Here is a 15,702-nt window from a genome sequence, read left to right on the forward strand (position 1 = left end):
AAACATAAAATGTCCACAATTTGTAAATTATGAGTAGAAATTAACTATAGTGTTTCAACTCTTTGTTTACGTAATATTCAACTGCCTAATCCTTATCTAGTTCGAGATGTAGGTATTCGAAACGACTGGTTTTAACAAATAAATATTTCAGATTCAGCAGATTAACTATCGGATCACACATTTAGTTTCACGTACTCCACAAATCATGCCACAAAATGTATTAACAACATTCAATACAGAGTTTCATATAAATATTTATATGGTAGCGTTTTTTTTTCGAAACAAAATATATTCAAACTCTGAAATTTTACCAACATCTAAGTGGTTTTTTGTGTTAATGTTGTTGTCTTTCTAAAGGCTCACTGAATACTTATTTCTGATATATGTTTTCTTTCTTTATATAAGAAGGAATGGAAATTGTTCGTGCAGCTATGTTAGAGTTTATCAAAGTTTTTCTTCCAAAATAAACCCGAGAAATTCATAAAGTATGTACAAAGACTTTTAATGTAATGCCTGAACTTAAGGTTTCTGATCATAATACCTGAACGTTTTTTATCTGTTTTAAGATCACACATATGTAAGCTTGAAAGACACACCAGTTCATTCCTTTTCTTTTAATGCCACTTTTTATTACAACAAACATTTTAAATACGTGCACACATATGTATGTATTCCTTTTATTTCTAATTAGGGTCTATAATGTATAACTCTGGTTTTACATGTGTTATTAAAGAGCACTGATAACTTGGTTCAGTAATATGTATTTAGATTTATTCTTCAAAGGGTGGTACGAACGAATATATAAGAACTTTATGTTGAGGCATGTGACCCAGGTCTCCCTTTTAATAGTTCAAACTAGTCACTGTGTACGACTTTGGGTTGTTTATTGCATGGCCTGACGTACAAACATAGCCAAAAAAGATCGTAACTGTCGAGAGGGAAATAATGGACGACTTGAGGAGAAAAAGAATGTGACCTCACATATTTCTGTACATTTTATGCTTTGTTCGGGTAGGAAGAAAACTAAACCTCTCTTTTTTCTTTAGTTTCACTCAAATTTAACTTATGGTTGAGGTGAACGTACGAAGTATTTAACCTTCCAAGTGGTTTTGAAATATAATTTTCAAATGTTTGACAGTGAAGTTCACCTGAAAAAAAAAATTATTGTTATCATTCATATAAATCACTGTATTTTAAAAGTCAAATAACATTAATTAAATAACGAATATTTAACTAAAGTGTCAAATATAAAAGTTTAATACAAGACCTTCGATTGAATGCAATGTCATTTCAAATGTTGAAATATTAAACTACAGTCATACAGTCCGTAAATATAACTTTAATTACCGCCACATACTTTGGACGATGAATTTTGAAGTAATGTAACAACAAACTTTCAACAAATTATTTTTGAGCACGTGGTGTGTAAGCATGTCTTTACGGTAGTTGTTTCTTGCGTGATTAGAAAGTGGAATTGAAAAGATAAAGAAACCATATTAGCATTCTAGAAAGAAAGGACGCTTTTCATTTGCCCATTATTGTTTGTTTTCTTGTTTACATCTTGTAATTTATTTCTCATTATAACATGCGAAACATTTGTTTAGAAAGCTTAAAAGTTATTTGTGATGTTGAACTATTGTACACAAGTGCCTGAGATCAAAGAAAGACTAGGTGCAAATTTTTCATATAATTATTGTCAGAATCTCATAATTATTAACATAATTGTCTGTATAAGTCTTATAATTACTTAAAAACATAGGCTGTTTACAATGTCAATAAAATTTCACTAGTGCTTCAGCAGTGTGTAGATCCGTGATGGTTATCATAATTAAAAAGTGTGTGTGTACTCCAGTTATATATAAATTTTAAAAAACAACACAGTTACCATGAGATGTGTTCATGCAGCGAGGTTGTTAAATGATTTAAAGTCAAGCAACATAACATTTCAAAACGAGATCAAACAAGGTGATTAAACTAATTCTGAATTGGTTAAGACAAAACTGGAAAGTTTAAAAAAACAATAAGGCTCCTGGGCCAGATTATATTTCCTTAAGAGTTTTGAAGAAATTTAAAAATTGAATATGTGAATCACTTACTACTATTTTCTGTCACTCCTTGAATAATGGGCAGGTTTCACTAGATTGAAAGTTAACTGATGTAACTCCTCTTTTACAAAAAGGTGATAAAAATTGTCCCAGTAATTATAGACCCACTAGTTTTATATCAGTTGCAGGAAACGTTTTGGAAAGTCTGTTAAAAGATGTTTTGCAAAGTCATTTAACAAAGTTTAGAATTTTATTGGGTAATCAACATGGTTTTAGGAAAGGAAAATCTTGCCTTACAACTCTTTTGACATTCTTTGAAAACGTTACTGGTTATGTAGATGAGGATAACGGTGTATATTTGGTATAACTGGGTTTCAGAAAGTATTGAACAAAGTACCACATGAAACGCTTGTAAAAAATTGTCTCTACAGGTGTAAGGGATAAGTTAGATGGAAGAGTGTCTGGATAGAAGAAAGCAGAAAGATATTAAAAATGGAGTTCAGTCAAACTGGATTAATGCCACAAGTGAGGACCTCAGAATTAATCTTAGGACCTTTGCTCTTTTTGATCTACATCAATGATATATATGAAGACATAGCCAATAAATGACTTAAATTTGCTGATGATATCAAGGTTTTGGGTGTTGCTATCTGTGAAAAGGATGCTACTGATTTACAAATGGATTTAGATCATTTAGTGGGTCGGACAAATAAATGCCAGATGGGTTTTAATTTTGATAAATGCAAAATATTGCATGTGTATTATAATTTGAATTATAAGTATAATTTGGACTGGAATAATCTTAACAGCGTCTTGAAAGAAAAGGATCTTGGTGTGATGGTTGATCATTCTCTTAAGCCATCTAAACAGTGTGTTGTTCCTTGTATTTGGACAAATAAGATTTTAGGTTGTACGTACAGAAATATTAAATACAAGTCGAAATATGTTATAATTTCATTGTACACGTCACTGATTAGGCCACATTTTGAATAGTGTATTCAGTTGCAGGCTCCTTACCTTAGGAAATACATAAAATTGTTAAAAAAGGTTGAGATAAGGGTTACTAGAATGATGCCTGGAATGGAGAAGATATGTCATATGAGGATAGGATAAAAAAAAACTCAAATTGTTTTATCTTGAAAAAAGAAGAGTTAAAGGGAATTTGACTGAGGTGTTTAATTTTTTAAAGAGAATTGATGTGACTGAGGTGTTTAAGTTTGTAAAGGGAATTGATGGCGTTGATTCATTATCTTTTTTTCATATTCAACACTAAGAATAGTAGGACTAGAAGACACAAATATATATCTTGGCAGAGCAGAAGTCATGTTCAGTTCAGACAGTTTTGTTTTTTTAACAGAGTGACTGACCAGAGGAATAGTTTGGCTTCAGATGTTGTAAAACCAATAAATTTAAAGGGTTTAAGAAAAGGCTTGGTAAGTACACAAATTATAAGGACTCAGTTTAAATGTTTAAAGTTAATTTGGCTTAGAATGTAGAGCTGATAACTACGTCTTCATTTATTAAGCAAGAGCTGGTGATATGAAAAAAGATTCTATGATTAAAATTAATCCCAATTTCCAAGTTGAAAGCACTATGAGAACCAATGTAGTGACGTAATGATTGCACATTTTCTGTGACCATATAAACGTAGTCGTAGATAGAGAGAATGAGATCGTATGTAGTTCTAGAACTTTCTTAAAGCCCGAGGTTATGTATTTAATGCTGTTTTGCTTCATTTCACAGTCCAAATGAGCCAACAGGTTATTACTTTAAAGCAACTAGACTGGTAATCCACATTAATAGGTAGAAAAAGGCGCAGATTTTGTCTATCAGAAAAATCGTCATATTGAAAATCAAACAATACTACACCAATTTTTTAATTTTTACGATGTTTTAAGTATTATATTTTATAAAAATGATTACAGCAGTACTACTGTAATTGAAATCATACTAAGTATTACTTGTACCGCAATAATAAGTCTACGACAATATGATAGGATTTTTTTAAAACTGAGCTGTCAGATTTTACCAGATTTAAAACAATTTTGTTCTTTCTCCAATAGTTCATTTACGGGATATTAACACAAGAGTTTCTAAAAGGGTGATCTTTTTAACTGTATTTTATTTATCACATTTTACTAGATAGTTAATAAAACATTTTCTAAGCAGAAGTTGAAAGCTTATTCTGCACAATGATCCAGAAAGTAAGTAACACACAGCATTGTCTAAATTATGCAAAAAATTCATTTAGTACTTTAAACATGGATAGATGGCGCTGTTGAGTCTGTTTTAACAATTCCTAACACTCACTACGTGCTCAAAGAAAGCAACAAAGATAAAAAAGGGGAACATTGACAACGAAGCAAATTTATATTCTAAGCATATTCACTGCAAATAATTATGCTAACTTCGATTTTATGTACTGGCCATACGTGTTTGTTCTCTAGTTTTCACTGATTATTTTTAACACAAGACATCGAATTTATGACACTTGGAGACAAAAAAGACAGGTACAACTCGTAAGAAACAACTGTTTTATGTACTTTTTTACATTATATAATGTCATCAAGACATAAAACTTGGCGAGTATTTTTCTCTTTTTGTTCTTAATTAATCTAAATAATAAAAAAGTTGCGAAATTTGATTGTTTTTCAAACTTAAAATCTAATACGAAACATTATTCCTTACTTAATTAAAAAAAAAACAGTAATTTTTATTATGTGTCTAGTGTCTTCGGTAACTTAGCATAAAGTTATAACAATAATATAATTTACATATTAGTTTCTCAAGTTACGTGTGATTTCTTATACCAAAGTCTCATCGGTCTATCTACTAAGTCCACCGAAGGGAATTGAACCTTTATTTTTGGCATTGTAAATCCGTAGAGTTACCGCTGTACCAGTGGGGGAACTTATCAGATTCTCTAAAATAATTAAGATTTGGATGAGAAGAAATTCCATAGTTTGTGAGCTGTTCATGTTACTTATCACCTAAATACTTACCAAGGAACGAACGAAAGGTTATTAAGACAGATATGTTCTGACTGGTTTTAAATCTGAACAATTCCACGATATAAGATCTCAAAGACACCAGCCTTGAATATCATTAAGTTACCAAATGTAATTAAGCCTTATACTTGCCACTCATTCTTCTTTAATATACCTGTAAACCGTCTTAATTAAGGTTCTCTTCTGGCTTGAGTTTTACGATCTTTTTGAAGTATCTACCCCATGCTGAGCCGTACTTTCGGATTCGTACATTCATCAAATTAGGCACCTTTCTGGGAACTTTTTTAGATCTACGTATTCAAACATCTTGTTTTTCTCCAGCGAACGCTAAACTTTTATAAAAGCAGAATAACTCAGTTCATTTGTTTTGCTTTGTATGTACGTGTGTGAGTACATATACAGATAAAGAAACTTTTCAGATTTAAAGCAGAAAATAATAATTTCTTAAGTGACTTTAAAAAATTAAAAACGCAGTATTATGGGAACATTGTGCGAATTATGCGACTGTTCTAAATATTTTAAAAATACTGAAATATGTAGAAGAGTTTTTATTCCACGATATTACAAGGCTGTGAGATAAGAGATATAAAACAGAAAATTCTGAATTACGATCACTCCATTACGTTTCAGGTTATTAAATATACTATGATGACAACAAGGTATTTTCTATCAGACCAAATATTGGATTTCATCATCATTGTTCTAACTAAGCAAAAATTAGCTTCGCAAGCAAGTTTAACCACACAGATTCATGAAAACAGGATGTATAATCTTATGACTAATCACTAAAAAAAAAAAGTCGATGTCATCCAGTTAATACTTTCAGCTCAGTGCGTTCAGGTCGACATTACCGGAACGATTTAGCAAGACTTTTAAAAAGTGATGAAGAAAGAAACAGCTGTGACAGGTTGTGGTGTATATATTGACTTGTGGAAAGAGAAATTGTTGTAGTTTTGCTTTCTGGGTTGTCCAAGGGTAAAAATGTGTCAACAAAACATCTTTTAAATTATAATCAAAGCTACATTAGTACTATTTGGTCTTGCTGTCATTATATATTGAAACGGTTTGTTTGTTTTGAAGTTAAGCGCAAAGCTACACAGATGAGCTATCTGTGTTCTGCCCATCACGGATTTCGAAACCTGGTTTCTAGCGTTGTAAGTCCAAAGACATATCGCGTTGCTACTAGGATAATTTTAAAGTGTTAGATTAAAGTGAATTAGTCAACGCCACCTATCGCCAGCTCATGGGCTACCAGTTACGAAAGAATAGTGGGAGTAGCCGTCAAATTATAACCATCTTCATGACTAAACATGTTTGGTAACGGAATTCGAGTCCACAACCCTCAAACTGAGTTTCGAGTACTCCTAGCAACCAATCCCACAAAATAACTAAGAAAAGTTGAAGAAGAAAGTTGAATCAAACCAGCTTTTCAGTTTATTGGAAAGCTCAAAACAAGAATATATAAAACTTTAGGTGGCTGTGATATTTAAATAAATTCGATTTCTTATTAATCATTTCGACAATAATTAGTGGAACACAAAGCTTTAAATTTAGAATAATGTGTGTGTGTGTGCATCTGCTGAGTCCACCGAGGGGAATCGAGCCCCTGATTTTAGCGTTGTGAATCCGTAGACTTACTTTTCAAAAAGGAAAACATTTAATTATTGTTTACAAGTTTCATATGTAAACACTGTCATCCAGTAAATATTAATATTCACTTAGAACGAAATAAAGACAAGCTAATAAACGAAACTCTAGTTGTGATATGAACAAAACTAGCTACATTAAGAACCTTTGCTCATGTCAAAGGGTAAAAGAACAAAAATAGAGAACAGTAGTTTACCATTAGTATGGTCAGGAAACCAACATACATTGGTAGGCTCTTTCCTCCTCACACACAACAGGGACTCAGTGGTAACTGTGAGGGATTATAACGTTAAAATTTGGGGTTTGATACCTGCGGTTGACAGAGCACAGTTGGTTTATTGGACAGCAAACAACAAACAAACAAACGGTACTGGTAACTATCTTGACTGTAAATTAAACCCCTTATGTAGCGTAAAATCGGGTGTCATGGCTTCCCAAGTCTTCTTAAAAGAAATGAAGTTTGCGGTTACTAAAGAAGGGAAGAAAACACATTCCTACAACCTCCTTTATAATGGATACACTAAACACTTATTGATGAAGGTAAGACATCAAAAATAAGCCAAAAGGAAAGTATGGACATGAAGTCATATTACTTTATATGAGCAATATTTATGGAAACACGTAGAATACGTAAAAAACATAAACTCAGAACTGTACTAGTGTACTTGATTTATAAGCAGGTAATCCAAACATTGCAAGTTAGTAACTCTTCCTGCGTAACAGATCTTTTACGAAAACGTATTTGCTAATAATAAGCAAATACAGAAATTAAGACTATTATAAAAAAATCTTTCGGTGACTTTTGAAACTTCAAAGGAACAAACCTGGGTAACTAAAGTTGTCAGATTATAACAACGTGAGTGTATGTCGCTCATACATCTCAGTATCTTAATGTCGATTTCTGCATATGTTTTTGGTTTTTTATGATCGGGTTGTAAGACGTATGAACTGAGGTAATTATGCTTTAATGTTAAAGAGTTATTGTGTTTCTTGCTGAATCGTTACGAGTTTTTAACCCAATTTAATTTTACCATCACAAAAGTCATTTTTCTGTATGTTTATAAAAATATTTTGACGAAAGTGACAATCATTTACGCTGAAGTGTAATCAATTAATTGAAAACAATTATTTTTGAGGGTATTATTATGATGTTATTATTTTATCAGTTTTAATTGCCGAATCATCGGTAATTTTAGCTTAAACATGATTTCATTACAAGTGTTTTAATTATGGATGTTTAGAGGGGAAAAAGAATATTGTGAGTTAATTTAGACTTTTCAATGTTAGTGAAATTAGTTGCACATGCAAAAAGGGGCAAATCAAAAGTGGGGGCCTAAGGTTTATTTTACCGAGCAAAGCTAAAGGATGTGCGCCTTAGGTGTATCCCTTACTACCGGGGTCCAGGGCTCGCCTTATATATATATATAGCCCTGGAAGCTTTGGGGTTATGGATTAAATTTTATGCGTTCTTCTAAAAAGTGAGGAACCCGCCCCCACAACGCCTCCTATGTTACTGTGCAATAAATGTAAATTTTTGAATATGTGTTACCTTTGATGCTTTGCACTCACATAAACAAATACCAAATGATAGGTATTTAACAATTTGAAACGATTTGTTTTTGTTATATATTTTGGTAGCAAGAGTTTGAAAACCTTTGTTGCTTTGGCCCGGCACAGCCAGCTGCTTAGGGCGATCAACTCGTAATCCGAGGGTCGCGGGTTCGAATCCCGGTCGCACCAAACATGCTTGCCCTTTGAGCCGTGGGGGTGTTATAATGTGACGGTTAATCCCAATATTCGTTAGTAAAAGAGTAGCCCAAACATTGGCAGTGGGTGGTGATGACTAGCTGCCTTCCCTCGAGTCTTACACTGCTAAATTAGGGACAGTTAGCGCAGATAGCCCTCGTGTAGCTCTGCGCGAAATTCAAAAACCAAACCTTTGTTGCTTTTTTTGATCATATTTCTAATGTATGTTTATTTTTGAATTATAAACGCATAACATTGCTAAATAGCTTTAAAACCATTTTAGTTTTTATTAATAGAAGTAATGACTCTGTCATGTTTTGGATATTCATTTAGTGAAACCCACTCATGATTCAGGATTTTTTTGTTCGTTGAAGGCTTTAAAATGTAATGTCAATCTGTATAGATTTATAAATAAAGGTATGTTTCTTGTCCTTTGTTTATTTGTTTGTTTTAATTAAGTATAAAGCTACACAACATACTAACTGTGCTCTACCCACCACGGGTATAGAAGCCTGGATTCTATCGATGTGAGTCCACGGAGTGGCGTTCTAATCTTTACGTCAAGTATAGTCTCTTTATCTTTTAAAATATACTTATATGTTTCATTTTGAAATACTTTCTTAATGCCATGAAAATTATCACTATTGGCTTTTAAATGAAGGTCTTTGAATTGACAGAAATAAACACTGATCCAATAGAACAGTACGTTTTTGTATTTTTGTTTAGGGTTAGGCGATAAAAGAAATATGTAGATAGGTAAATTTAATAGAAAATTAATTGGTTGCATTTAACTGTAAACGAAACAACAAACCTGAACTCGTTCACTTTATACCAGAAGTTTAAATGGGATAAAAATATGTATGTATTATTTATTTGGCTCAATTTTATAATTTAAAGACAGATTTACCAAACATATCACCTGATGTTTATCATAATTAAAACCTTCAAATTTAATGTTTTAAAAAATAAAAAATTTCTCAGAATATGAATTTTGTAAATAGTTATTTTAGCTTTGTTTAATAATGTTTGGAACCTGAACGTTTCTTGTGAAGCGTAGGCTAAATAAACAGTTCAGAGACTCTTAGTAGAGTCGTTCATAATTATCAGGTCATCCCATAAGTAATGTCCGAAAATTTAATACAGAAAGTACATCATCATTTCTGTCTTTTTAGAAGGCTTTAATTACTAAAATATGTAGTAGGACGTGTATAAAAATGTTCAGGCAAATAAAATAAACTAACCCAACTCCACTTTTACAAGTCATTAATCAAATAAACCCTTATAAAGATGGATGTGTTTGAGGAGCACATTAGGCATATAATGCTTTATGAGTTTTAAAAAAGGCAATAGTGCAGCAGAAAGTACACGAAACATTCAAGGTATCTATGGTGCAGAGTCTCTCAATGAAAGAAAATGTTGAAGGTGGCTTCAGAAGTTCGAATCAGGTGACTACAGTTTAAGTGATGTGCCATGTTCAGGTCGTCCTGTTGAGATTAATGATGACTCGCTGCTGGCTGCACTTGATGAATATTGTCCTGTAACAGTTAAATAACTAGCACAGAAGTTTAATTCAACCCATTCAACAGTTTACCGTCATCTGCAACAACTTGGAAAGGTGTCAAAACTTGGAAAATGTGTCTCCCATGATTTGACGGAAACCAACCTTAGAACAGGAGGGAACATTTATATTAAATATATTTAAAATATATTTAAAATATTTATATTTAAATACATTAAAATATATTAACTCACATTTTTTCAACAGTTTAGTGACTGGAGAATAAAAGTGGATATTTTATAAAAATGTTAAGCGCCGTAGACAATAGCTCAGTGCAAGTAAACTGGCTAAAGCACAGCCCAAAATGGACCTCCACCCAAGGAAAATCTTGTTAAGCGTTTGGTGGGACATTGTTGGTGTGATACACTTTGAGTTGCTGTCGCTCAGTGTAACGATTATATCAGACTTCTATTGTCAACAGTTAGAGCATTTGAATTTTGCACTGAAAGAAGAGGCTTGCTTTGATCAGTCATAAAGGTGTTGTGTTACACCAGGATAATGCACAGTACCATACAGCAAGGATCACATCTGCAAAGATTGAAGAGCTGGACTGGAAAAACTTCCACATCCTACTTATTCTTCAGACCTTGCCCATCTGGTCATCATCTATTCCGAAGTTTGGAGAAATATCCTGATGGAAAAGAGCTTGGAACACATGAAGATGTCAAAATTACCCTCTCTACATTAGTTTCCTCCAAACCCCAAGAATTTTATAGAAGTGGCATTCATAAGCTTGTGAATCGTTGCAGGAAGTAGTTAATAGTAATGGAACATACATTGTTGATTAAATAACATTAAAAGCGTTTGAAATCCTTTCTCTTTTTCTGAACATAAAATCGGACATTACTTAAGGGATGACCTGATAGAAATCAGCCAGAAGCATTCTCTGCCATAAAAACGTTTTCAGGCTCCTTAAAACGAATAGTCGTATTAACTGTCACTTTTAAAATACGCTCAGCTGGAAATACAGATCGCGTTCAGTGGCATTATTTTTCAAACTCCAGACTCTCTGATTCCCAGTCGGATAAGATACCTACTAGGTTACTACCAATCAACAATGACTCGTTTCTTTGATTGAAATTAAGTACAAAACTTCACAATGGGCTGTATGTACTCTGCCCATCACGGGTATCGAATCCCAGTTTCTAGCGATGTAAGTCCGCGGGCTTTGCCACTTGGGTTCAACAATTTTTTTTTTGAAACTAATTTAATATTATATAATGTTACTGGTTCCAAAGAATTGTTTATGTTAGATACATAAATATTGTTATTGGTTGTAGTTATTATAAGATATTAGTATTAGGCCTGTTATATTTTTAACACTGCGTTCCTTATGTAGTCTCTTAGGAATTCTCAAAACTTAGAATAGTGTGTGATAATAATCGTATTGGAACAACACTGTACTGGCTATTCTATTGCGACGACGTGTTTCATTCAGTCTAGAGTTCATTAAGTCGGTTGTGACACAACAAACATAGTAGAGGTTGTAATAGTATTTATAGATTATTTTTCACAACTAAAAACATTATGGTGTGAGCGACTTTTCCAAACTGACGAAGCATGATTAATAATAATTTTACTTGTAATAAGACAACAGTAATAAACCCCCTATACCCTTCGAGTTCTTTAAGGTCCTTAATAAAGTGCGTAAATAATGCAGTGCTGATAAATATAAGTCTTAACACTAACGTCTTATATCAAATACGTCTTATATCAAATATAATTTACTGTAATAATGCTTCTGCCAGCTTGAAAAAAGCTGTCACACCATAACAGAGATAGTCATGCCTAAAATAACGTCGAGCTGCTGTGTAAGATATTATGGCATTGTTTTGAAACCATACACGGTTTTAGTTTGTTTATGTGTTATGCTGCTAAACACAAAAATGCACAGAAGGCTATCTTTATTCTGCCCACCAGGAAGGTTGAAGCCCGACTTGTAGCATTATAAGTCCTCGGGCTTACCGCTGAGCCATCTGGGGAAAAGTCACGCTTTTATAGGCGAGTCTCCTTCAAACCCTATTAGTGCAAGAGCTGGTCGTTAAAATCCAAAACTGTATATAAAATAGTTAACAATGAGTGGAATTCCAAGACTGGTAATTAGCGGTGTATACTATTGACTAGTTTCCTTTCCTTTAGTTTATGAGTTAAAATTAGGGATGGCTAGCGCAAACTGCCCTTGTTTCGGTTTGCACGAATTTCTAAGCAAACAAACGTGAAACAAGAGTTGTTTGTTACAAGATTCCGATTGTCATCGAATAAATAAACACAAAAACTTGTAAGAATACGTTTTTGTTAAGGCTACTCATGATATCAAACCAATTTATTTTAAAAACATGATAGGCTCTTATAATACATCTACATTTACTCATATGTTTAAATAACATAATTCAAATAAGATAATTTGGATTTTTGACAGATTTGTCACATTAAAAGTAACCTGTGTGGCATGGAAGAGTTTCGAAAATATATAAAATCTGGTATCTTATAAATATTGTTACATTCCTTAACAGGGATTTCAAGTGTGTCAATTTACATTTACTCATAATTAGTTTAGAAAAGTTATTATAATAAAACTTTTTTGGCAAACGTCTTAACTTCATGTCTCTTCTTTAGGTTAGCAGTACAAAACTCTCGGACAAAGGGAAGACTTTTAGAAATTCATTAATAAAATGCCACACGTGTAATAATTTTACTTATTTTGACCTAACTTTAAGTAAAGACCCGGAATGACCGAATGGTTAAGGCACTCAACTCGTACTCCAAAGGTCGCGGATTCGAATCCCCGTCACACCAAACATGCTCGCCCTTTCAGGCGTAGGGGCGTTATAAAGTTACGGTCAATCCCACTATTCGTTGGTAAAACAGTGTCCCAAGAGTTGGTGGAGGGTGGTGATGACTAGTTGTCTTCCCTCTAATCTTACGCTACTAAATTAGAGACGGGTAGCGCAGATAGCCCTCGTGTAGCTTTGGGCGAAATTCAAAACAAACCAAACCAACTCTAAATAAACTAGATTTAACAATCTCTGTATATTCATATCAGTTTTTTGGAGAAAACGTATATGCAGATTTGCTTGTTGTTAAGCACAAAGCTACAATGAGCTATCTGTGCTATGCTTACCACGGGTATCGAAACCATGCTTCTAGCGTTGCAAGTCCGGGGACATACTGTTGTGACTCTCAAGGACAAAATATACACGATCTTCTCGCTTCAATCCATTGAAATTTAATGGTGCAACCATTTATTGAAAGGGAAATTTTATGTAATGGTATAAGAAACTGTAACCACATATCTTTCTAGAATAAATATTAGCCTCAATAAATTATTTCTCTAAAAGCTAATTTCATTCCTTCGCGAGGCTACTAAGACTTTAGAATATTTGTATTTTGACTTATCTTATTCATTATATGGGAACAACTACATAAGCGCGAAATGAAACCTTTTGTGATTCGATTGCTCAATTAGCAAATCAAACAAACAAATAAATTGTCATCAGTTAATTACTGATATTAAAAATAAAGGATAAACAAGTCCACTTTAGCTATTTCAAATAACAATTTTTGTCATTTTTTGATGGTTTTTAAGTCCGTGAAATCACTGCCCACAACAGCTAAACTCAAGAAAGCCTATGTGTACAAGTTTTACTTTTGTATGGTGATTTTACAACTAGCAGGTATGTGACTTTTTAGGCCAGATATTACTTGCAAAATATCAGTGGGGTTAGCACTATACTCACGGCCATGGTGAATAATAAATATACTAGGTCATGAACCTTACACTTTTATATTATTCTTCATCAGGTGTTTGCATAACAGTTTTTCTCTATAATTTGAAAGATGATTGGAGAAACACCCTTTTTTTTTGGTGTTTCTTCTATATTTGTCGTTCTCCAAAATTATACCTTTTGGAATTGTACTAAAACTGGTATAAATATTTCTTTGTGGTTGTTTTGTCCCGCGAAATTTTAATAAATTTGTGATTGAATATATTGAATTATACCTATATAAAAATGTATTTTCAAATGTATACCGCCGAAAGTGGTAATTCATCTGGTTTAGTGTTTGAAAGATTCTCGAAAATATGAGGAACATTCGTCCGTTCGTTTGACAGCATTGACAGGTTACGTTCGCTGTATTCATTAAATTGGTGAGTGAATACTAATTACAGAACTAAATAGGAAAGTAGAAGATAGAATTATTAAAATACTATTTGGTTATATAAATAATACTATCTGGTCTATAAGTTTTATTTACGACCACTGTAAATTTGTGCTTAGGTTTTCCTATCAACGTAATCTCTGTTTATTATTGGATGCTTCACACGCAAGGTGCATTGAAATATTGGGTCAGATTCAAATAGCTAAGGCTGAATTTTTCAAAACTAGAGAGCCTGTGTGGGCTACGCCAATGTAATGTATTATGGTAACAGGCACTGGGCGTGACTTTTCATAAGCAGACATTCTATATCAAAAAGCATGAGATGTAATTATAAGGTTAAGTACGTTTTTTGTGTAAATATATAATTGTAGAATAACGTCTCTACAAAGTACAGAGAGTATCAAACTGTAAATTAATAATTTTTTCTTAAAGCTGTCATCGCTAATATTAGTTATTGAATGATGTTTGAAGTTTAGATCTGAACAAATCACTAAGAACGGATATAGCAGAGAGAGAAAAAGATACTTGTTTTGTTAAAACCTCATATTTTTCGTTATTGTAACATAATTTCAGTAAGAAATTTTATCAAATACTTTTATATTAACATTCCTTATTCTGATTTGTTTCACATTTTCCTCTGCAAATGGATATACGAAAATAAATATCGTTACTTTTACAACTGTGTCTTCAGCGAGATCTCAAGTGTAAGTAAGTCAGAGAAGAACCAACATTTTCTAGCAACCGTTTTGGTTTACAATAATAATTGATTACCAATTCAGTCACTCTAATCACGCGTGTTTTTTTTGTTTTGTTTTTCATAAATGTTAACATAAAGAAAACAGTAACACCGTTCCAAAGTCTATATACATTTAAATAAACTTTTAGTTGTGTGAACAACTTCGAAAATGATTGTGGAAACTGTGAAGAAAAAGGCAAACACTACTGGAATTTCATTTATTTATGTTATGTAATAAACTCCACTGTATGTTTTTTTTAAAAAGATGAACGACTAACGATTCGTATTTTGGCAATAGGCAGGTGTGAACTTTACCTCGAGAACAATGTTCTCAAAGGACGTGTAGCTGTTCAAAAACTGCTACCGAGAAGAGATAACCGAACAAAAATATGGAAGTGGACCTTGCATTACAAACAGTTGAATTAACAAAGCTGGAGATGTGTGATCTTTACAGATGAAGCCAAGCTCGAATTGTTCAGTAATGATACATACAGTTCGCGATGGCGTACAGAAGAACAATACATTTTCCAACAACATCATGTCCAGAGAAGCGCGATGTTAGATTAATATATATCTGAAGCTATATCTCAGATAATGGAACCAGAAATATATATCTGAAGCTATATCTCAGATAATGGAACCAGAAATATATATCTGAAGCTATATCTCAGATAATGGAACCAGAAATATATATCTGAAGCTATATCTCACATAATGGAACCAGAAATATATATCTGAAGCTATATCTCAGATAATGGAACCAGAAATCTACTCTTAATTAATGACACGTCGACTAATGATAGG

At 32.8% G+C, this 15,702-nt stretch overlaps 1 long non-coding RNA gene across 2 annotated transcripts in view; it reads right to left on the reverse strand.

Moving 5' to 3' along the window:
• Window positions 1-625: 625 nt before the first annotated feature.
• LOC143249010 (uncharacterized) overlaps window positions 626-15,702 on the reverse strand; it is a 104,129-nt gene continuing 89,052 nt past the window's right edge. Inside the window, exons 2-3 of one of the 2 annotated variants that reach the window (XR_013027354.1) lie at window positions 5,208-5,385; window positions 626-1,148 (exon numbers count right to left, since the gene is read on the reverse strand). This is a non-coding gene — a long non-coding RNA (uncharacterized LOC143249010). The remainder of the gene's footprint in view (window positions 1,149-5,207; window positions 5,386-15,702) is intronic. The other variant, XR_013027339.1, reaches the window with a different exon arrangement.

The sequence above is a fragment of the Tachypleus tridentatus genome, chromosome 1, assembly GCF_004210375.1.
Source record: "Tachypleus tridentatus isolate NWPU-2018 chromosome 1, ASM421037v1, whole genome shotgun sequence".
Taxonomy (NCBI): Eukaryota; Metazoa; Arthropoda; class Merostomata; order Xiphosura; family Limulidae; genus Tachypleus; species Tachypleus tridentatus.